We start from the raw sequence: 25,844 nt of genomic DNA, 5'->3' as shown, positions 1-25,844 counted from the left end.
CGGATGATACCCCACAAGTGGGGTGATACCCAGTCAGATCCTCCTTCTACCAGCACTTACAGATCTGCAAAATATTGGAAGTAAAATATGACATGATTCATGAAATATATATTTTTAAATATGATGAATAAACTACCAAAGATAGTAAAAAGCCAACACTGGGGGAAAATTCTTTATATGATCACCGCAGGAAGATTGCTTTTGGCACAGAACTGGAAAATAAATACCTTACCCACAACAGATAAATTCTTACTTAAATTACAAGACATGGTGGAAATGAACAAATTTGATACATAGGAAATCAGAAGAAGAAATAGAGAAGGAAATAGTTACTAAATATTGCAAAAATAGATGGCAATAAAACAAGAACAAATTGAAGAAATAAGATTAATAGGATCAGAGAAACTAAGGAAAGAAGTTGAATACTGTAGTTAACTAGGAACACAAGAGTAAGCGGAATTGGAACTTACAAGAATCGATCACATATCGCAAATGTTATCTATGGAAGTACAAAATTTAAAATATAAAAAGTCAACATTTAAGAAATTACAAATAGCAGTGTGGAAAATGCAACTGTACATAAGCAGAATAAAAAATGTGATTTGTATATAATGCTACATTAATAAAAAATAAATTAAAAATTCAGGGTTTAAAAGGAATCCTAATTTTTCAGACTCTCTAAATCTTTTTTTTAAGCAAGTGCTGTGGTTCTAGATGTATGAGTCTCCACTTGGTCTCCCTCATTCTCCATAAGCAGCAAGAGTTCAAGTACTGAATATATCATTTAGTTGGCTCGCCCAGGACAACAGTAGCATTCAATAATGTCTAAGCAGCTTGCGAAGATCATCCCGTTTTCATTTTACAACCAAAAGCTGGAAGATCAGATAGTAGCATATATGCTTGCTGTGAATTATTCCAAAGTGTTTCATGACTAATCTTCACAAGGGAAGTGGAGTCCTTTGTGCTCCTAACTCTGAACCAAGGCAATTATAACTGGTCTATTTCCTTTTTCTATTTACGCCTTTCAAGCTATCATTTCTATCCACATGAGGCCTGCCCTTTCACCAGCTTCTCATTATTTTATTTTAAATACAGTACATAGTTTTTAAAAAATTCCATATTACTTCCCCTGCCTCTGATTCTTTGGCAAATGTTAATTCTTCCATTGCCATTATCATACGAGGGAAATATACCTCCATCCCGAAGAAAAGGGAAAGTAGACCCAATTTGAAAGTAAGCCAATTCATGTGATTAACTATCACATGTGAAGAGTGAAATTCTGGTCATTCCAAAGGCAAAGCGGAGCGAGTGCAAAATAAATTATCACAATAGTACATACCATGCAGATTCACCAATTCAAATTGGCACCCTCGCGCATGCTCAGTGGGGCTCTGAATGCATCATGAACCTTTGCACTCCTGGGGTGAAGAAAGGGGCCACTTCATGGTTGCATGATTGCTTTGCATTTCTTCTTCTCCATGCATATACGTAAGGGAACGTGGAAGCACATGCACATGCACACGCACACCATATTTTCTGGCATATAAGACGACTTTCTAACCTGGGGAAATCTTCTCAAATATTGGGGGACATCTTATACACCAGGTGCAGAAACTTCCGAGCTAGACTGGTCACCGCATATGGTGGAGGGAGCTCAAAAGCAGCCACGGAGTTCTGCTCTGGACCCCACAACAAACTCCAACTCCCAGAATTCCATAGCAAAGAGCCAGAACCTAGAGTTAATGCGTGGCCAAACCGGGTTATTTCTCCAATATGGATGCAGCCACAGTTCTCCTCCTCCTCGTCCTCTTTCTCCCCCTGGATCCCATCCTCCATTTCATGCGCCTATGCTCCTTGGCTTCACAGCAGCAGCATAGGAATGCAAAGCTCACAGCTGCACCATTTTTCAAGCAAAGCAAAGGCAAAGCAATGCAAGGCAATGGGGAAAACAGAGCCAAAGCCACTCCAAATGGAACACGCAGGGCTGGGGCCAGAGGGGAGCCTCCTTTTTTCCCCCTGCCAAGTTCTGGAAGGTGGGTTAAAGAAAAGTATCCTCCTCTGGCCCTTCTCTCACTCACTCATATAGAAGGAAAGCCAAGATAGGAAAAGAGGGGAAAGGAGGGGGAAAGGGTGGATCTTTTATTTTTAAACCCCAGAGTGGGTTTTGTGGTGCTGCAAGGATCCATCTCAGTGGCGTGAAATAGTAATGAGGATTTTGCACTAGAAATGGAGGAAAGGGAGTGTGCTGAGGGGAAAAAGACACCCCTCTCTAAGGCATCTCTTAGCCTTAACATACGTTGGCAGAGGGATAGTCTTATATGGCAAATGTATGCCAAACTCTAACTTTTAACTGGAAAAGTTGGGGGTCGTCTTATACACCAGTCATCTTATACGCCAGAAAATATGGTATTTGTGTACACACATACATATGCATGCACACATACCCCCCCTCCCCCGGCTCTCTCCCAAATGGCCAACCTTCCCTTAGTTTGTCTTCCCTTCAGGAAGAAACCAAAGGGAAGACAAGCGAACTGAAGGCAGCTGTCACTCATTTGGGAGGGTGAGGCCGATGCTTCCCAGAGTTCCTTCTGGGATGCATCAGCAGCATTCTCCAAAATGGATGACCTTCCCTTCCCCTTCTGTTCCTTGCCAGGAAGAGAGGCCTCTCCACCTTGCAAGGAATAGAAGGGGAGGGGAAGCGAAGGGAAGGTCACCCATTTGGGAAAATGCCACCAATGCATCCCAGAGGGAACTTTGGGAAGCATCGGCCTCACTCTCCCAAATGAGTGACAGCCACCGTCCCTTCGCGTGTCTTCCCTTCAGTTTCTTCTCAGGTGACAGCTTTTTGCATCCAAACAAGCTTCCTTTCCATGGGCTTTATGTTTGTTTATTTTGCATCCAAACAAGCTTCCTTTCCAAGGAATTTATGTTTCTTTTTTTTGCATCCCAACAAGCTTCCTTTCCATAGGCTTTATGTTCTGGTTTTTTTGCATCCAAACAAGCTGCCTTTCTATGGGTCTCTGCACCCTTTCCCCTGTGGCATCAGGGGCACAACCCATGCACTGCTCTGTCCATGTTAAAACGTGAATATGTTCATTCTGCAGTAGCCCTTTCCCCAGCAGCATCGGAAACAGCCACTTTTCCCCTCCTCACCAGCACTGGAAACGGAAGGAATACTGGAAGCAAGATGGTGCAAAACTGCAACGCTGCACCATGGAAGAGGTGGTACCTTCAAGGTTGGGGGGGGGAATACCAGGCCCGATGCAAACTTGCATTCCACACCAACACCACATTGAACTGACTGCAAATTAACCTTGGAATAAGATTTGTGAATTCGCTAGTTGACCGAATTTACCTATTTTTGGATTGACCCAGGATCAGGCCCGGAATGACTGTGCAATGACAGCAATTGTGTGAGATAATCTCTTGCGAATGAATGTGAATACGCATGATTGGGTTCAGAATGGCATTGGACTGGCACTGGTTTGCCTGGAAGTTTTCATCGTGTGATAACGGCCCATCTCTATCATTTTCTGTTTCTAAATTGGGGCTGTTACAAGAAGAAACATATTGATTTCAGTGGCGGGATACAGACGGGCAGGGGAAGACGTCTTGGAGGTGTATTCTGCTGAATACGGAGCCTCCAGACCACCCGCCCCGGGGGCGTGTTTCACGTGTTGGGGCTTCCACATGGGGGGGCAGTGAAGACGCCTCACCTGGGTCCGTTTCAGACCCGGAGTTTCCAAACCGCCGCCTCGGAGGACGCTGCAAAGAGAGAGGCAGCTTCCTCACGGGCGGCCCAAACCGCGGCTTTTTTTCCTTTGCCGGCTGGTGGATGCGCAGCTGCACAGCTGCAGCGCTAAGCAGCGGCGGCAGAAAGCCTATGGGCACATTTAAAGTGCCCAAGCCCCTTTAAAACTTTCCCCCCCCGCTCTGCCCAAGAACAATGGTGGTCTCCTGCCAGCTGGTGATCAGCTGGTGTTGGCATCCTTGTCCGCTTGCACTTTGCCAGTGTCACCAGCATCATAGATGCCTCCTCTCCTTTGGTCCCCGCGCTCCTGCTGAATCTGCAATGCGCAGCCACAGCTGTCTCCGCTGCCACCGCTGTCCCCCTGCCATCCCCATCACCTCCCTTGTACATATGTAAATATTTACAGTTTTAGCGTTTTTTATTGTTAGGTGAAAATGGCACAGGAATGTGTGTAGGGGTGCACTTTAAAGTCCAAACTTTCCAAGCAGCGCATGTGTACATGTTGCTCTAGGGTTAGGGTTAGGGTTAGGGTTAGGGTTAGGGTTACAAGTCTTAAAATGTGCTGCAGCTGTCCGCAGCTTCCACACCTGCATGGCAGCTGACGCTGCAATTAAAGCCTGACTGCAAACTGCGCATGTTCCAGGACCCCGACTCATTATGCGATGCAGCAGACACGGAGCTTTTAAATGGGCAACTTAAATTAGCGGCGTAGCAATTCTGACGTACCGGAAAAGAAGCGGAGAAAAGCAGCACCTTTTTAATGCCACTTCTTCCCGCTTGGGGCGTGCGGGGGGTGTGTTCATGGCGGCATTCAGGTAAGGCCCGTCTGAAGGCTCTACCTTCATGACATCATGAATACACCCCTTTTTGCCCATCTGTATCCCGCCAGTGTTAGGGAAGAAACATATTGGTCTCAGTGTTATCCCTCTCCCTTCTGTGAAATATTTGCGTTAACAATAAAGTCTGTACTTTTTAATGTTTATGGTTGTCCTTATTCTAATTTTGAAAAAACACAGAGTTTGGGGGGGGGGGGGGAAGCTAAAAAACCTGTAATTTTATTGGAACAATGTGTTAAAAACTAAACAAGGGCTAAAGCCAGCTGTGAGGCTTATTCTGGCCTATAAGCCACACTCTGAAAGTTGATAAGCAGAACTGGGCTTGGAAACTGCAATTCCCAGAATAATGCAGAACTATAACAATTCCTCTGCGTCTCACACCATGTATGGAAACAAATAAACACAATATTAATATAGTTTACAGAGTGCACAAACAGAGGCTTGTACAGTACAAAGGGATGTACAGTATGCCCAAAACAGGTAAAAGTGTTAAAAGTTTCAAAAAAAGACCAAACGCGTTTCGACAATTGTCTTCATCAGTGGTCCAAAGAACTGTGGAAATAAAGTAAGTAAAAATCAAACACTATGCAACATAAAAGAGACCATATAGCTGGAAATTTATAAATGTATAGGTACCTACTTAAGCCACCTTGTCAGGTAGAGCATGTGGAAACCAGCTGTCCTTTTGGTAAGTGGAAGGTCAACTAAGACCTTGAGTCGTGCCTAAAAAATTAGGCAAAATTTAGAAAAATATATATTACAATAAAAGCTATTTTGTATGTAACCAATTGCTTTCCAACTTACCTAAGGCTGGGGTGTGCCACAAATACCTGTCAGCTCTGATGCTGTTTTGCAAAAGGAAAATTTAAATCCTTTTGCAGGCCAAAAACTAATACACCTGTTAGACCTCATCAAAAAACATTCTGCAACGGGTGCGATCCTGTAAGTAATAGCAGCCCCTGCCACAATAGATTTCAATGCTTCACATAAATGGACTAAGGTAACATTAGCAAACAGAGAAAAAGAGAGCAAACGTTTGAATTACTTATAGAACAGCAGACCAATTGCAGTTGTCATTCAGACCATGCGGTTTCTGTGTTTGTAGTGTGTATATCCAAAACAATTCCCTGTGCCGGAGTTTTCTTTCAAGATGTAATCCAGTTCCCGGGACTCTTTCTATTGTCCAAAATCTGATATCGGTGTCGGAGTGGTTGCAAAGAGTAAAATGTTCAACCATTGGTGCGGTCATCCTTCTATTTCTGATGCAGCTCCTGTGCTCCGATATCCTTGTTTTTACACTGCGAGTCGTCATCCCGATATAGAGAAGGTCGCAAGGGCATTGGATGGCATAGACCACTCCTTTGGTGTTGCAGGTAAACAAATCATTCAAGGTATATACTCTATTGTTCACAGGATTAACAAACTCCGTTAGTCTTACACAGTATTTACAAACACTACAATTATAACAGGGAACATTCCCTTTCGTTCTACTCTGTGGTAAATATGGTAGAATCTCTTGAGCTGTGCACTTGCTATGGACCAAATGATCTGCAAGATTCTTGGCACGTTTATAGACAAATAAAGGTTTGTTAGAACACCCAGGAACATCCTGGAGCAAATTCCAATATTTGAGAATTACATTCTGTATGTGCCTGGTATTGCCATTAAAAGTGATGGGTATGAGCATTCTGGTTTGTATTCCCTCTCTCTCTTTTTTCCAGAGGTCAAACATGCAGATCTCCCACCTGCACTGTGAAATCAATACATTCGTGGAAAAGTTCTACCTCTTCCCCTTGCTGCAGCTTTAATGATTTTATTGAAAGGGGCATAAGGAAAGAGTTGTCCTGCTTGGCTGAGTTATAGCTTGGACAGATTCTTCTGGCTCTGATAATATCACATGATGAAATACTGTGACTCATACAAGCTTGTTTGGTTTCAATCTGTCCCTGTCTACAAAGATCTGTAAAGGTTGGAGGCAATACCCAAAGGTATAATTTATACTAATTACGGTGAGGATTACTGGGGCTTTATGTTTCTATCTGCCTTCTTGTGACTCAATTTAAGGTTGTTTTTTTTCCAAGCTCCATTTGCTCCTCCAATTATTCCACATACAGTGTGCCATGGCAGAAAATAGATCTTAAAAAAGAACAGTGACCATATGGGCCATGAGATATTTTTAGTCCTATTAAAACTCTGATGGAATGGCAGGACCATTTCCCCTCAAAAGTGAAATAAATAAAGGAAAACAAAAGGGACCCTAATAGGATTAAAAACTGAAGGGACAGTGTGCATCACTTCATGTGTGTCTGCTGGATGACCGGACATCCTAACCACAAAAGAAGACAAGACACCACAAAATGTAGGACATTCAAGAAAAATAGAAGACATTACAATGGAACCTTATTATACGCGGGGGATCTGTTCCGGATCCCTCCGCGTATAATAAATTCCGCCTATGCTCGAGTCCCATTGTTTCCAATGGGGCTCGTGCACGGCGGTGTGGCAGCGCGGCAGCGCGCGGGGCGCAACAGGTGCGCGTGCCCATTCAATTGAATGGGACGCGCCGTTCCTTCCGCCCTGCACGCACCGGCGGCTTTCAGCGCCTATGCTCAAAGCCGCCTATAAAAAGGCAGCATATGGCGAGGCGCGACTGTACAAAATAAAAGCTAAAAACACTTGTATAAATATAAAGTCATGCTTCCTGGTCATGATCAAAATAGAGGACATTTGGAAATGCCTCCCAGATAGATGTATCCTGGAAAAGGAGGACCTCTGGGCACCCTAGGTGGTATTCCATACTCTCCAGCATTTCACAAATGAAGACTGGAATGTGTGGTTGAGCAGCATCGGAGTGTCATTGAAAAGGGCATGAGCACAAACAAGAAGACAAAACTTATGAGGAAGAAAACACAAAATGACTTGTTAAAGCAGAGAAACCTTAACATTTATGTACTGAGTTTAGGAAAGTCTTTAAAAAGGAAATATGAACTTTGATCAATTAATGCAATATTCTGTTGAAATTTGTCCCCCAGCGTCATTAACAATAAATCTTAGATTATATCTAAGATTATTTTAAAATCAAAATGTCTTTAGAAGAATTGCTCAATAGCACAGCTTTTCTCAGATCTATGGTTACTGTGTGAATTAAAGGGGAGGGAAACAACAGGGAGATGTTATTGTGGGAGTATACTATAGACCCCCAAGTCAGACAGAGGAATTGGATGATGCCTTTCTAGAACAGATGACCATACACTCAGAAATGAGAGATGTAATAGTGATGGGTGACTTCAACTATCCTGATATTTGCTGGAAGTCAAACTCAGCCAAATCCTCAAGGTCTAGCAAATTCCTCACTTGCCTGGAAGACAATTTCATTGTCCAAAAGGTGGAAGAGGCAACAAGGGGGTCAGCTATTTTGGATCTGATCCTAACCAACAAGGATGACATAGTTAATGGAGTGCAAAGGGTGGGATCCTTAGGTGGGAGTGATCATGTCCTCCTGGAGTTTGTTATACAATGGAAAGGAGAAGCCAGGCAGAGTCAGACACGCATTCTAGACTATAGGAAAGCTGATTTTAGTAAACTTAGAGAAATACTGGGAGTAATCCCATGGTCAGGAATACTAAAAAAGAAGGGAGTTCAAGACAGATAGGAATTTCTTAAAAGGAAGATACTGAAGACTCAATTTCAATCAGTTCCAGTAAGGAAAAAAATGGGAGGTGTCTCAAGAAACCAGGATGGATGACTAAGGAACTTTCAACTGAACTGACTTTTAAACAGAACACATATAAGAAATGGGAACACGGGGAAATCATCAAAGAGGAATTCAGACAAATAGCAAGCACATGTAGGAGTAAAGTCAGAAAAGCTAAAGCGCAGAATGAACTCAGGCTTGCTAGAGAGGTTAAGAACAACAAAAAGGGCTTTTTTTGGATATGTCTGCAGCAAAAGGAAGAAGAAGGAAACGGTAGGGCTACTGCGTGGAGAAGATGGCAAAATGCTAACAGAAGACAGAGAAAAGGCAGAATTACTCAACACCTTCTTTGCCTCAGTTTTCTCAAAAAAGTAAAAGGGTAGTCAATCTGAAGATAAAGGAGCAGAGGACAGAATAGGGGAATTTCAGCACAGAATAAGTAAAGAGATAGTACAGGAATATTTGGTTAATCTAAACAAATATAAATCTCCAGGACCAGACGAACTACATCCAAGGGTATTAAAACAACTGGCAAATGTAATATCGGAGCCGTTGGCAATAATCTTTGAGAACTCCTGGAGAACAAGAGAAGTCCCAGCAGACTGGAGGAGGGCAAACATTGTCCCCATCTTCAAAAAGGGGGGAAAGGAGGAACCCAACAATTATCATCCAGTTAGTCTGACATTAATAACAGGAAAGATTCTAAAGCAGATCATTGAACAGAAAGTCTGTGAACATCTAGAAAATAATGCCATAATCACAAAAAGTCACCATGAGTTTCTGAGAAACAAGTCATGCCAGACAAATCTGACCTCTTTCTTTGATAAAATTACCAGCTTGGTAGGTGAAGGGAATGCTGTGGATATAGTATATCTTGATTTCAATAAGGCTTTTGACAGGGTTCCCCATGACATTCTTGCAAACAAACTAGTGAAATGTGGGCTAGACAAAGTGACTGTTACATGGATGCAAACTCCAAGAAAAGAGATTCCACCTCAACATTAGGGGAACTTCCTGATAGTCAGGGCTGTTCGACAGTGGAATAAACTCCCTCGTAGTGGAGTCTCTTTCCTTGGAGGTCTTTAAACAGAGGCTGGGTGGACATCTGTCAGGGATGCTTTGAGTTAGATTTCCTGCATGGCAGGGGGTTGGACTGGATGGCCCTTGTGGTATCTTCCAACTCCATGATTCTATGATTCATGTGTGTGTGTATGTACATGCCTTCAAGTTGCCTGTCAGTTTATGGCAACTCCATGAATTTCATATGGTACTCTGGACAAGAGTCCATTGTCAGGACACAATATGGATGATTTCATATTGGCAACTGAATTTTTTTATACTGGCAAGAAGTCTAGACAAGGCTGCTTTTTTGCCACCCTATCTATTTAATTGATACGTATAACATATCATACAGAAACCAGGATTAGACTCAGGGAGAGGAAACACATCAAAGTTAGCTATGTAGATGACACCATTTTACTTGAATAAAATATCAAAGACTTGGACTGACTATTGATAAAACTTACAGAAGAAAGTGCAAAAGCAAAGTTACAGTTAAATATTAAGAAGACAAAAATAATGGTTTGGATAACTTTACCATGGCTAACAAAGACATTGAAATAGTCAAAGGTTTCCTATACTTTGTCTCAGTCATTAACCAAAATGGGGACTGCATTCACCAAATCAGAAGGAGACTAAAACTAGGAAAGGCAACTATAAAGGAGCTAGATAAGATCCTCAAGTGTAAAGACATATCATTAAGTAGCAAAGTAAAAATAATTGCACTTTCTATAAATGGTTGTGAAAGCTGGGCAGTGAATGAAAGCTGCCAGAAAGAAAATCAACGCATTTGAAATGTGGCACTGAAGGAGAATTCTGTGAAGAACAGGTATTTCTTAAAAAGACAAATGAGTGGGTCTTAGAGAAACCAAGACTGAATTCTTCTTAGATGTGAAAGTGAACACACTGCGTCACTAGTACTCTGAACATATAATGAGATGGCATGACCCAAATAGGACAGCATAAAACTAGCTTGCACCATCTTCTACATTACATCTCTTCATATCTTTAAAGATGGTTATCATACCACCTCTCTGTCTTCTCTTCTCCATGGTAAACATATCCAGCTCCCTACTTCATTACTCATGAGGCTAGTTTTCCATAAATCTGATCATCTTAGTCACCTGCCTCTGGGGACGCTCCAGTTTGTCAACATCCTTTTTGAATTGTGGTGCCCAGAACTGAACACAGTGTTCCAGGTGAGATCTGTCCAAAGCAGAATACACTGGCGCTATGACTTCCCTTGATCTGAATACTATACTCTATTGATACAGTCTAGAATAATACTGGCTTTTTTGCCTGTCATATCAGTGTTGAATCCTAGATCTTTTTCACGTGTGCTGTTTTCAAGCCAGGTATCAACCAGTCGAAATTAATTTTATTAGTTTGAACCCAGCTGTCCAGTGTATCATTTAGAATCCTGATCTTGTGTATCATTTAAAATCCTTTTCTTAGAGTGTTTTTACTCTGCATAGTAAAAACACTCTAAGGCCTGTTACAGACTGCCAAAATAAAGCTGCTTCATGTCTCTTTGGAGGTATGCTATTTAAATGATGCACGCATCCTCCTAAGAATCCAGAAGCTGCACCAAAGCTGCACTCCAGTGCTTAGGAATGGAGTGTGGCTTTGGCGCGACTTCTGGACTCTTAGGACCCGTGCATCATTTAAATAGCATACCTCCAAAGAGACCCGAAGCAGCTTTATTTTGGCAGTCTGTAACAGGCCTATGAAAAGGAAAAGACAGAGGTTGTTGGAAAGGCCGTAGTACTGCAAAACCTGGCTGTACAAGGATTAGAGGGAGTCTTGTGTTTCTCATCAAACTGTTAATCACATGTGTGATAGCTTTTACAATCTCATTTAATTAAGGTCTGGAGGGAACATAACTGCTCAGTTCTATTCATCCACACTAATAGTCACACATAATTAGAACATTACCTCAGCACCTATGTGATGTTCAAACAAGAGACATGGAGACAAGAAGAGCAAAAAGCTCTAGGTGATAAGATACCTAGATGGTAATGGCATTCAATCAAAGCTCATTAGTTATATGCCCTCGGTTATGATTGGATTAATGAGAATCATCCTCATGCAAGTATGCAAAGCATGAGCACTCCAGATGCATGCACACGCCTTGTTGATTGCCGTGTTACCAGCATACTTGGACCATTCTACTATTGGCAACTTAACCTGCCCTCTCCAAAATCTTGGTGGCAAATATCTTTCAGATGAAGGTGGCAAATATCTTTCAGCCTGAAGCACCCTCACCTTCTGGATCCTTTGCTCCAACTCCAGCACAGACAAAAGATATAATATCTTCCCTCCTGATACTGGCTTTTTAACCACCCGAAACAGCAACAATTCTTTTGACATTACTGTGCAACTGTGTATTGCTAACAGTTTGCTGATGCATCTTATCATTAAGTTTACTCATCAGCTATCTGAGATTAAGGAGATTACCAGACGGGGGGAAAGCCAGGAGTAACAGGCATACTCCTGGCATAATCATGAGATCGTGCTGAGAATTTTCAGATGACGTCGTACATATCCGGGACTTATTCCATGAAGATCCAGGAAAGCTTCAGCAGCAAACAATTCATTTAGTCCTGGCTTTCCCCCCTGTCTGATAACCTGCTAAGACTGACTAAAGTCTTGCCTTCATTGGCAGTGGTGTGTGTTCAGTGAAACACCTTTAAATCTCATTTTCCTGCCTCAGATGAAATGGTTGCCTTCTCAGCACTAAGAAGTCTTGCTTTCATTGGGAATGGGGTGGTGGTGGAGTGAAACCCCTTTAAATCCCCTTTCTTCTGCCCAAGAGGGATTGCCTCCTCAGCAGTAAGAAGTCCTGCTTTCATTAGTGAAATTCAGTGAAATCTGTTTAAACCCCCCTCTCTGAATTACCCCAAATAACCTATAGCCAATAGTTCAATAATGGACTAACTGAAGGATTGACAGTTATTCACGGGATTTTCCTGCCCATTAAAAGCAGAGGCATGGATTGACTACAGGATATCTACTGCCTGGCCATGATGTGGTGCGATAAGGTCCATCGGTTACAGTGTCAATCCCGCTTCTATCTCACTATTTAAGAAATGTGTGATGATCTCCATAAAACCTCCATTGTCTTTTTTACCAATATCCTACCTATGAATCTGAATATAGCATATGAAGCACTCTGTCACACTCACACTGGCCAGGGATTCATCTTGTCTGGCCTAGCATGCCACTTCTTCTTGTTCTCCTTATATCTTTGCTGCAGCAGTTTGCTGTTGCCTGAGTCTACTGGGAAATGTCTCTCATTCTGGAGCTAAAGCTATTTTTCCAGACCCAGAGCTTGTCTCTTGCTCATGTTACATGGCTGCTGCATCTTGCCTGCTGCCAGGAGAGAAACTCCTCTCACTTGTGGAGCAGCCATTATACTGAGTTCAGGCAACATACATTTCAGTGGCGCTGTCTACCCTCACTGGGAGTTCATGTACAGGACTGTGTTCAGAAGTCATCCACTCAGTGTGTATAGTCATGATATCAAATCTTAGCAACATGGTCCTCATGTAGCTTCATAGAGGCTTGTGTCTTGCATCAAGAGTAAATAATAATAATAATAATAATAATAATTATTATTATTATTATTATTATTATTATTTTTATTTGTGTTTCCCCGCCTCTCCCAGTGGATCGAAGCGGGGTTACAGACTATTAAAATCAATATATATAGTTATGTATTGTACTTGTAGTACTTATGTTCTTTCTTTCTTCCCCATCACCGATGGCCTATGGTGACCAATCATATGGTACTGAAACTCAAGTGAAGGCTGCACAGTCCTATCCCACCATCCTTATTTGGGAAGGCATAACTCCTTACCTCCATTTTTGTACCCTGTCATGACTATTAAGAGCTCTAGCAGAACAAGCTGGAGATCCACAACTACAGATAAGAAATATCACCAAATTCCCTCCCCCTAAAAAAAACCCTTTTTTATATTAAAAATCACATTATTAACCAAATTACCTTGCTCTATCTAGCACTGTATGCAATCTGTTTTGTGCACAGAATTTCTCTCACAAGATGCTTGTATGTTTATGTTATCAGAATTGCAGTAATAACCATGCCTGCGGACTATAGGCACTCAAGATACAATATAGATATAGACTATGTACAATATAGATATAGACTATAGGCACTCAAAATGTTATATGGGCAGTCAAGATACTCGTACAGATCCCTCTTTAGGCATGACAGTGGGAAAGGCCATGCAAAATCAATATGAAATCTCAGAGAAGGACATACTATGAGCCCTGCCTTCCCCCATTTCCTGCTCTTCTGTCTGTTGTAGTTTTGAATTCATCTCATAGCTCCAACATGCTGCAACTCCAGCAGCTAACCTCAAGGTCTCTGGACTGGAGAAAAGGCCTTCCAGTTCTTTATTTGGATATAGCAGCCCATATCCCCTTCGTACCCATGGCCCTGACAGAGAACTGGGTATTGTGTGCCAGTCAGTTCATTTGTTAAGGAAGTTGCTTGTCCATATCCAGGGTGACCTGATGATGTTGCATGACAACTCATTAATCCAATGTTAAATCCCAAGTAGAATAGATACATTGAATCAGTGGGATTTAAAGAAGTGCTGACTTCCCATATTTCTATTGATTTAAGGAGCCTATTCTACATGGGCCTGACAATTAAATTTAGACCAACCATGAAGTCCTACAGATATTGTTCAACTGCAATTCCCAGCAGCCCAGGCCAACAATAGCCAAAGCAAGGAATGCTATATGCCCTCCAAATGACCCACATTGGCAGGGATAGGCGTGATTTATCCACTGACATCCCACTTTTTCAGCTGTTTTAAAAATATCCCAGTTTCTCTCTCCTCCTCCCATTTTCCCTTTTGTTCTCAGCTTACATCAGTTGCTACAAAGTGGGTCCAAAGGGGAAAGGGGAGAGGAGGGGACAGAATCTTTCACTTTCCAGTAGACTCGGGCAAAATCAAACTGCTTCAGCCCCTTCTACCTTGTATGTTCTTCCTCATTCATAACTTTTACCATCCTGACAACACAACGATGATGCTTGGCCACATATGTCCAGGTTTTCAGCTGTGAAATGTTCAAGGAGATGATGCTGAGTTCAACAGTTCATGAAGTCCTAATTTAGGCCCATATCTGGGAGAAATCTCTTTTGAATATTTTGAATGGAGGACCACCAGAGCTTGCCAGGACTTGAGATAGGAGTGGAGGGGAACAGGTGAGAAAGAAAGATGAGGGATGACAGTTGGGAAACATGGTGAGAAACTGGTGAGTTCTAGAAATGCCTACTGCATGCACTGCTTCTCCCTAGGGATCTGATATATGACATTAAGTCTACGGTCTGATTAGGAATGCATCCTGTTTGCCTCCACTTGTACTATTCCTGAGTATTTTTAAACAAAGCAAAAATAGCAACCAACACACACACACACAAACCCAGCACAAACACATACCCATTAGCAAGCTATTGGCTGCTAATCCATAGCAGGTGTCCAAGGTACTATGAGAATATAAAAATATCACATAAATACAACCGAGATACAATTGAAATACAGAATGGTACAAGGCATAGTGTTCCCCATCTCCATGTACAGATGTGAGAGCTCGACAGTAAAGAAAGTGGATAGGAAGAAAGTGAATTCATTGGAGATGTGGTGCTGGAGAAGAGTGGTGAGGGTTCTGTGGACAGTCAAAAAGACAAACAAATGGGTCCTTGAACAGATCAAGCCTGAACTCTCCCTGGAAGCCAAGACGATGAAACTGAGGCTGTTGAACTTTGGCCACATCATGAGAAGGCGTGACTCACTTGAAAAGATAATAATGCTTGAGAAGGTAGAGGATAGTAGAAATAGAGAAAGACTGCACGCTAGGTAGATGGACTCAGTTAGGGAGGTCAAGGGTATGAATCTGCAGGACGTGAGCAGATCTGTGGAAGACAAAGGCTTAGAGATGTCTCATCCACAGGGTCTCAGTGAGTCAAGATCAGCTTGAAGGCAGTTAACAACAAATGGTAGCAGTCCCTGACACACTGGAGGTTGGGGTGGTCTGCCCACCACATGATAGCGGGTGTGGAGTAAACATGCAGATTTGGGCTAATGCACATGGAGCCACCCTGCTTTTTAAAGTGTGCATAGGGAATTTTTCCCCCCTAAATAAAACCCCAGAAAACAGATGAGATGACATGCACACATGTCCCCATCCACACTGGGTCCCTGCACATTTACTTTAATGTAAGAAATGAAGAGATGCAAAACTGCACGCAACATGCTTAATGTGCATAATCTGACCCTGATCAATGTGGACCTTTCCTCATGTGGTTAAGAACTGAATACCAAGAGATGGTTTTTAAAAGCTTAAAGACCTTCAAAAGCAGGTGTCACCAGTATTCATTTCATTTACAATCTGCTGCTCAGTTTGGGAAACCATCAGGGAATCTGGTGATAATATAACATTTGGAGAAAGTGGGAGGTTTGTGAGGCCCACACAAGTGTTGGATTCATTACCAGGAAGGCATATTATCCATTTTACTGTCACAGATGGAGACTACTCTCTTTTATCACTTCTTTAAAACTCATCAGTAAATAAGGGATGAAACAGCTGTTTAGAAGACATTCTCAGTTACAGATGCCAGAGCCAGAACACTGGTGCAGTTCTGAGCAATAATGGATTTCAGACAGAGGCAAAAGGCAATGTTGCTTTTAAAAAATGTGTGTAAGAGAGGCTTGCCCTATGACACTGTACCAATCTTGCACACTTGCCACTTGTCAACACGACTTTTGTTTAAAGCACAGCCTGTCAAAGTGGTGCAATTAAACAAAGTTTTCGTATTTCATTGTGCACTTTGCATTAAAAACTTCATTAAATACTAAAGCATTTCCTGTAGAGGTGTGCATATCGCTCCCAATTCAGCTTGCAATCCATTTCAGAGAATCAGATCTGAGTGAATCCATTTTGATCCAAATCTCAAATCCAATCAAGATGTGGGAGTTCAGATCACCCAGTCCTCCCTCATTGACCTGCATTCTGGAACCAAAAATGTCTCTAAGGAGACAATTAAGGATTTACTTAGGCTCAGGGTCAGGATGTAGGGAAAATGCTAGTATTTCCATAAGATTATTGTGTGGTGTGAGATCAGAGTACCAATCTAAATGGTTGTCATTAATTTAGCATAAGTATTAGGGTTATTAGTGTTCAAAAGATTGGTGTGTAGCTTCTCAAAGACATAGCCATATTAATCTTCATCAGTATGCAAAGTGATCTTGCTGCATCTTCGAGACTAACTGAGAGGAAAAAAAGAAATTGGTAGCATAAGTTTAAATCTATGATAGCTTATGCTATCAACTTCTTTCTTTCTTTCTTTCTTTCTTTCTTTCTTTCTTTCTTCAGGTACTATTTGATTTAAGGATCAGAATAGAAACTCAGGTGCGTTATAGACACACCAAAGCGGCGTAGTAGGGTTGACTCGGTCCGTATTAGGGTTGAGAAGGGGTGTCCCTTCTGGACGCCCCTAACCCTAATACAGACCGAGTCCATACAAAATGGTGGCGCCCGTTCCACACGGCCGCCTCCATCTTGACGTAGCGGACGCATTGTGTCCGCACATCACGCAGCACATATGATGCCGTGAGTGCGCCATTGGCACTTCGTGATGTCATAATTGCACCGCAAAGAGAAGCGCCATTTTGGTGCTTCTTATTTGCAGTGCAGAGGAGCCACGTGGTTTGGACACTGGGGCTCCTCCGCGCTGCAAATGACGGCGGTGGCAGACCGCCCATTTTGGGTGGTCTGTAACGCGCCTCAGATTAAGGTGAGGTTTAGATTTAGGTTTAGGATGTGTAGATTTAGGTTTAGGATGGTATATGGAGCATTCCACATATTAGTTCCACACATGTTAGGGTTGGGTTTAAAAGACTAATTATGATCAGGTTATAGATGAAATTCAAATAAAGTTTAAGAGCAGAATGCAGAGTTGGGTTTACACATGAGCTATGGTTCTTTTTTTTCATTACAGGTAAACAGATTACAGTTAGGGTTAAGGTTTGGGTTAGATTTGTGAAAAATCAGGAATGAGAGTTGGGTATTTAATTAGGCTCAGGGTCAGCATCTCGACCTAATGCTAGGGGCTGAGGGTACCTTTAGGGATAGCATTAGAGTTAGGATCGGGTAAGGGCTAGAATTAGGGTTAGGTTTATGAAAGGTCATAGTATTTCCATAAGACCATTCTGTGCTTTCAGTTCAGGGTTTGAAATTTAGAGGGAGGGCTGTCATTAATATAGGGGTAGTGTCTTGTGGTTGGAATGGCAGCATGATTAGTTGCTCTATTTCATCTCTCCTCTATTGTCAGCTTTTAAGCAACAAAGTCCTCAGAAATTACCATCCTAATTAGGTATTTTCTATGGACTGTCTTTTAGTTTGTTTTGTTGTGTCTCTTTCAGTGTTTATCTCTGCTTTGCTCTATTTTAATTTTTTTTTCTTCCTTCTTTGTTTAAGAGACCAATTTCAGCTTTCATTTGATCGGAATTAGGCTCAGGAAGTACTTTGTATTAACTTTGGACATAATTGGAGGAACTTTTAAATAACAAACTTCTCTAAGATTATCCCTTTAATTAAACCTTAATTAAACATTTACTATCTGGACTGAACTCAGTTTTATTTTGACTCTAAGCTGCTTTCAGCTTGGTTTCTGTTTTAAAGTCTCTGTCCTTTTGGAGAATGCAGCTGTATCGAATTAATGGGACCCTTTTTACGTAGCAAAACTAGGGATTGTCACCATAATTGATTTTTTTAACCTCTTTTGTTGGGATATAGAGTCACAAGGAAAATGTACAATGTGGGTTTTAATAGTAACCAGGAATAAAAGGGTTACTGTGGGCCTTAATGATTAGGCCTTTAAATAGGAAGAGACACCAAAAAGATAGCCAACAAGTGCTGTAAAGTACTGAAGGATGCTGCCAATCTGAGAAGTCCTTCAGGCAGGGAGGCTGGATCCTTTGTGGCCTCACAGACAGAGCCTTTGCTAGAGTAGTGACAAGCATTTGACCTCAGAGAGGGTTGTTACTAGTGCGGATGGAGGATGGTGTCCATGTATATATTGTTGTACACAGTGGGACTTCTTCTAAGAATAAAAGCCTCATCTGAGAGAAGTCTACAGTGTCTCTTTGCTCATTGAAAAAGGGAGAGGTGTTTCTCCAGCTCAGAAGACGCTGACTACAGTCACGAAGATGGAAAATCTGGTGCCAAACGTTGACATGTTGCCTCATGCGCTGCACAACATCACAAGCGTTTTAACATCTTTTACTTTATCTGGGAGCTTAGTTTCAGTTCCAAAGTTTTTGCTCAGTCTGATTTCAGGTGTGCTTGATACTTGGATATAATGGGAAATGTGAAAAGGAAAATGTCTCCACTAACTCCTTCTACATCACCACCCCCTATAAAGAAGCCAAAGAGTGTAGCTGATGTGGATACAGACCAGATATTTACCATACTACAAGATATAGCTGCACAGCTTAATGAGCTGAAACCCAACCACCCCTTGTTTGCTCCTGTTAAGGATATTCAAGATTCAATGGGCACATTGGTAACCTGTGTACACAATACTGAATGGAAAACCGGAGAGGGGTTCCCTCACAATCAGCTAGAGGAAATGCCTGTGTAAATGTCTATTCTGAAATGCAAGATTTCTAGGCATGTGGTATTACTACACACACCAGTCTTCCATCACTGCTAGCTGAGCTTTGATATCAACTCATTATTAAAAATGGATGTTTGGTCATGTAGCTACAGAAGAGAACCTCAATGCTAGGCAGTGTTCCAAAAAATGGGGATCCGGTAGACCTGGCTTGACAGCGCTAGTGTGCATGGACAGAATAGACCTGTTGAGGTTAGAACCAGCATAGTCCCTTCACGTCGGAGTTTCATGGTTGGAAGGCACCAGATATCTGTCAGAAAAGTCCGAAATCAAAGAATGCTGCCATTGGAAATGACACCTCTTTGTTTAGGATGCCTGTATTTATTGTCCAGTCCTGGAAAAAATTCACTCACAATTCCTGAGAAACTGTCCCAAAGACCTAATTTGCCTTATGGCTGTTTGGGCCATTTTAAATCAGTCTCAGTTGAAACCTGGCAGGCATCCTGTCAGATTTCAGCTAGACACTTCCTTGCTAGCCAACTCATGTCCAAGTTGACACAGTCTCGACACGATCCACTCTACAGCCTTCTCTCAATTGGAGAGTCATTTCGGGAATGGGAAACATATTACCATACACTCTTTTGTGTCATGTCCTTTAGATTGTAAGCCTGAGGGCAGGGAACCATCTAATTAAAAATCATAATAATTGTAAGCTGCTCTGAGAGCCTCTAGGGCTGAAGGGCTGGGTATAAATACCGTAAATAATGAATAAATAAATAAATAGTTAGCTCTTGTATGTGTATGTGAGTGAATGTCTATGAGTCAAAGTTGATTTCCCCTTGTTGTTGCAACTAAACCAAGTAATTTGGAACCTGCCCCTAGAGTTCTGGGGATTGGAACCGATATACATAGACTAAAAGTCCCAGCGAGAGTTACCTGAACCCTCTCACTGCTTCCTATTAAGCTAAATTAACTTCTCCATTGAATTCAATGAGTGGGTGCCATCTTTGGATCCCTGCAGTTTGGGTAATGGTGGTCATGAGATCAGATTGAGCTGAGTGGTGCTGCTTCCTCCAGGCCCCAGCACCTTTCCCATATTCTTTTTTGTCTCTTCCTCATACAGATCATTGTATAGCAGCAGCTGGTTGAGAACACCAGCTTTCTCCTAGCTGCAGTTTTTGACAAATTGTTTTCAAAGCTATTTGTTGTGATCTCTGTGGGTTACAGTAGCATTCTATGACCCTGATGAAAGGAAAGCAGCCCTGAGCCCAGTGCAAAGAGAAAAGCAAAGAGCCATTCTATCAGCAGATCTTTGTTTCCCATGAATTTAGAAATGGGATTAAACGAAAAGGAAAGAGAACTCGGCAAGTACCAGCTGTGGGTCTATTATCCTCATGGCCTCACATGCGATCCAAGAGAATGCTGAGTCAAAGGCAATTCAAATAAATACTAGTACTTAAATGCTTTGGAACATCCTCATGGCAAGCTGCATAAAGCAAGGTGCCAAATTGCTTCCTCTTGGACCTTTTGTCTGTAGAATTCAACAGTTAGGCTTAGCTACATAAATGCAACCCTGAATTACTTTTCTCACTGGAACAAGATGCTTACCCTGGAATATCCTGTGTTCACACAAGTACATATTGGCTAGGGAATCTGAATTGACTGCAATCAGGTAATTGCCCAAAGCGACAGATGTAGAGCATTCTCAAATTAATCACTTTCTCTAAGGCAGCAGTCTTATGCCTACTTATGTGGAAGTAAGCATCATTGTTTTCAATGATACTTGCTTCTGAATATATATGCATGTTGTGCTGCTACACATCATCTTATTTCTTATTCCCCAGATGTGTTTCAGAGAAACCTGGGACACATATTTAGAAACCATCTCAGTTCCTGTAAGCAACTCCAAGACCTATTAGGTCTCACAGTTGTTCCATGTAATCCAACAGTACATCCTATATGTGGATACTGGGAGATTCAGTACAGGAAATAAATGTTAAATTCCATTAGTGCCCACATGGCCAGAAGGAAGAGGGTCCTTCCTGTATGATTTTTAACACCTTTGCCTAATGAAGAAGTCACTGGAGCTTTAAAAGCTGGCAACATGGATAACGTGCATTTTGGTGGCCCAATAAAGGTATCACTGTTTTGTGGATTTTGGATGATGTAGTACTTTGCTATATGGCCAACACGGCTACCCCTGGATATGTTATATTAAAACCTCCCTGACAATTATTATACATTAAAAGCCTGCATGAACAAAAACATCTTTGCTACCAGTAAAAAGAAAGCAGGGAAGAGGCCAGCATAGCCTCTCATGGAATGGAGTTTCAGATGTTAAGAACAGATTATGTCCTCACCAAGCTAGCCTGGGATGGTGGTGGGACTGAGATATAGCCTTCCCCTGAAGATATTAGAGCTCTAGCAGTTTGAAAAAGTAAGGGCCCGAACAGACAAGCCAAAATAAAGTTGCTTTGGTTCACTTTGGAGGTGTGCTGTTTAAATGACAAACACATCTTAAGAGGCCAGAAGAAGCGCCAAAGCTGCACTCCAGTCCTTAGGACTGCTTTGGCACGGTTTCCAGACTCTTAGGACACATGCAGCATTTAAACAGCAAATCTCCAAAGTGACCTGAAGCAGCTTTATTTTGGCCTGTCTATTTAGGCCCTAAATCTGCAAACTCTGTCCACAAATGTGGCTGAATTCTCTGTCACTAATTCACTATCTTTTCTGTACACCATGGAACCCTGGTTTAATTGTTATATTTGAGGTTTGCTGTGTTGTTGTTGTGTGCATTCAAGACATTTCCAACTTATGGAAACCCTAAGGTGAACTATCATGGGGTTTTCTTGGCAGGATTTGTTCAGCGGAAGCTTGTCAATTGCTTTCTCCTGAGACTGAGAGCATGAAACTTGGCCAAGGTCACCCAGTGGGTTTTATGGCTGAGTGGGGAATCAAACCCTGATCTCCAGAGTCCTAATCCGACATTCAAACCACTGTGCTACACTGGCTCATATATATATATATATATATATATATATATACACACACACACACACACACACACACACACACACACACATGTAGAACAAGCCCTCATTTACACGACACCCCTGAGAGGAAGGTAGATAGACAGATTTCTAACTGTTTTCATTTCCTCCAGGAGCAACTCTTCAGTAAAGTTAATTAAATCTTTCCCGTGCAACAGCAAGCCACCCTAAAGCACTTTGGATTACAGTGCAAAAGCACATGGTAATATATTGTTGCTGGGAAAACCAGCTTCCCCTCCAACAGCTGTGGAAAATGCAGCTAAACTGAATGGTAACAGGAGAGTCCAGGCAGGATGGGTAGAAGCTGAGTCTTGACTAATCAAAAATTTGTGGGGCTTCAAACCTCGGAGGTCTGGCTCCACCACTAAAATGCTCAAATTCCTTTCTATGTCTTTGCTTAGTGCAAGGATCAGATTAGTAATGCTGTGCAAGCCAAGCAGTCATTTGAAAGGAAGACAAAAGATAATGGTAGACAAGTTGGATGGCCATCTCTTGGGAGTGCTTAGTTTGTGTCTTGGCAGGATTTGTTCAGCGGAAGCTTGCCAATTGCTTTCTCCTGAGACTGAGAGCATGAGACTTGGCCAAGGTCTACTCAGGAAGACAAAAGTTAATGGTAGAACAAGTTGTTGAGTAGTCAATGATGAATCATAGAATCAAAGAGTTGGAAGAGACCACAAGGGCCATCCAGCCCAACCCCATGCCATGCAGGATGACACAAACTAAGCACTCCCAAGAGATGGCCATCCAGCTACTGTTTGAAAACCTCCAAAGAAGGCGACTGTCTGAGGCAGCAGTATATTGCACTGTGAAACAGTTCTTACTCTCAGGAAGTTCTTCCTAATGTTTTAGGTGGAATCTCTTTTCCTGTTGTTTGAACCCATTATTCTGGGTCCTATTCTCTGGAGCTGCAAATAATGCGCTTCAAAATAATCAGTTTGGCAATGACTGGAAGGGACAGAGGGAGAAGCCCCCCCCCCCTTATGAATGATCACAATTGGGTAGAAAGAAAATGATGTTTGGAAGGAGGCTTTTGAAGGAGGACAGAAGGAAGCTTCCTGGACTCTATGTCCCTTTAGAAACAAAAGTGTTCCAGGCTTAGAATAGCCCCCTGCATTTTTCATTCACTAATTTATCTGAATTTCAGAATATGGGGGGGGGGCGGTTTATGAATGCCTGGAGAAGGTTAAAGTGTGACATGATAGCCATGTTCATATATTTAAGGAGATGTTAAATTGAAGATGGAGTAAGCTTGTTTTCTGCTGCTCTAGAGACTAGGACATGGATCAATGGATACAAGCTACAGGAAAAGAGATTCCCGCTCAACATTAGGAGGTACTTCCTGACAGTAGGAGCTGTTTGACAGTGGAACACACTCCCTCAGAAAGTGGTGAGTCACTTTCTTTTCAGGTTTTTAAACAGTTTACCTTTTGGTGATCTTATAAATGGGAGCTTTCCAAGTGCCCTGGTCATCAACTGACCTGCTCAGGTCTTGCATATCCAGGACCAGGTTTCCTTGATTGAACCAATCTACCTGTATTTCCGTCTCTTTCTTTTCCTGCTGCCTTCCAATTTGTCAAGCATTATCATCTTTTCCAATGGTTCCCGTCTTCTCACATCCAAAGTACAACAGCTTCGGCTTAGTCATTTTGGCTTCTAGGAAGAATGGAGGCTTATTTTGCTGCTAGATCCAATCATTTGTCTTTTTGGTAGTCCCTGTTAATCACAGAACCCTTCTCCTGAACCACATTTCAAATGGGTTGATTTTCTTCCTGACAGCTTTCTCCATTTTATGTGCGCGCATGTGTGTGTCTGTATAATCATGGTTTATGCATGTCTGGATTTTATACTGTGCTGAAGCAGCCAATCCACATCAACCCCAAATAATTTCAGTACCTTGGACAGCTTCTCTAAAGTTTTGTTTTGTTTTTGTTTTTATATATGCATAAGAATACCAAATGCATCATGTAGAATTTATCATATTGTTTTGTCCCAGAGTTCTTTGCTTTTGCCTAATTTAAAAGGAAGCTACTCTACTCACTTCCTTTCCCCCTTTCGCTAGTCTTGATCTAAGGCCATGTGCATTCCCATTCAGAATGCGTGCATATTCATTTTGTGTACTGCTTTGCTACTAACGTGTCTGTGAAGAACACATACCCTTCTGAATGCGACTAGAAAGCTAACAGAAAATCATATTGCTAAACTGACTGTACAATTACATCTGTGTTAATGATAATAAGATTCCTTTGGCAGCAATGGGGGTGGATGGAGTGCTGGTGGTGGAGCGTTTGCTCAATGCATCTCTTGCAGTCTCTTCCAACTCTATGATTCTATGATTCTGTATACCAATAAGGTCGAAGTGGGACTGGAGTACAGGCAGCTATGATACCAAAACTCCTTAAAGCAGTTACCAGCTATGTGCTACCCAAATACAAGGGTCCCAGGAGAGCACCCACAATTAATATTCAATGGCGAATTTTATTAGCTAAATTCAAAGCAATGAGAGGGCTCAGGCTGTGCGTACTTGTTCTGAAAATAGAACTTCAGAGTGTGAGGTCCAAATCTATTTTATTTATTAAATAGAAGTCAGCATCCATGCAAAGATCCTCTGTCATGCACACATCCAAGAACTAATGTTATAGAAGGTGGTAGCGGACAGTGAATTAAGACGGTACAGAGGGCAACACTATACTGATTCCCGAAGCAGAACTCCAGCTGCAGGGACACGGGGAAGTGAATTGGCTCAGCAAGCTGCCAGGGAATTGCATGGCCAGCAAACTGAGGAATCAAGTGAGGTGCAGACAGAAGAGTTTGTTTGAAATCAGGCATTTTCAAAAAGGGGGGAAAAAAGGATCCCAAAAATTATCATCCAGTTAGTCTTACCTCAATACCAGGAAAGATTCTAGAGCAGATCATTAAACAGAGAGTCTGTGAACATCTAGAAGGCAATGCTATAATCACAAAAAGTCAACATGGGTTTCAGAGAAACAATTCATGCCACAAATCTTATATCTTTCTGTGATAAAATTACCAGCTTGGTAGATGAAGGGAATGCTGTGGATATAGTATATCTTGATTTCAGTAAGGCCTTTGACAAAGTTCCCCATGACATTCTTGCAGACAAGCTTGTGAAATGTGGGCTAGACAAAGGAACTGTTACATGGATCTGTAATTGGTTGACTGGCCGAACCCAAAGGGTGCTCAACAATGGCTCCTTTTCATCCTGGAGAGAAGTGACCAGTGGGGTCCCACAGGGCTCTGTCCTGGGCCCAGTGCTGTTCAACATCTTCATCAGTGACTTGGATGACAGAATTGGGAGCATACTTATCAAATTTGCAGATGACACCAAATTAGGAAGAATAGCTAATACTCCAGAGGACAGGATCAAAATTCAAAATGACCTGAATAGACTAGAAAGCTGGGCCAAAACTAACAAAATGAAATTCATGTGCTGGCCAAATGGCCGTAATAAAGTTATTATTATTATAAAATGAAATTAAACACAGAGAAATGTAAAGTACTGCACTTAGGGCAGAAAAATGAAATGCACAGATATACGAAGGGGGACACCTGGCTGAATGAGACTACGTGTGAAAGGGATCTAAGAGTCCAAGTAGACCACAAGTTGAACATGAGTCAACAGTGTGATGCAGCAGCTAAAAAGGCCAATGCAATTTTAGGCTGCATCAATAAAAGTATAGTGTCTAGATCAAGAGAAGTAATAGTGCCACTGTATTCTGCTTTGGTCAGGCTCCACTTGGAATATTGTGTCCAGTTCTGGGCACCACAATTCAAAAAGGACATTGAT

Source organism: Sceloporus undulatus, chromosome 2 (genome assembly GCF_019175285.1).
Source record: "Sceloporus undulatus isolate JIND9_A2432 ecotype Alabama chromosome 2, SceUnd_v1.1, whole genome shotgun sequence".
Classification (NCBI taxonomy): domain Eukaryota; kingdom Metazoa; phylum Chordata; class Lepidosauria; order Squamata; family Phrynosomatidae; genus Sceloporus; species Sceloporus undulatus.
Note: the sequence above shows the minus strand (reverse complement) of the source record.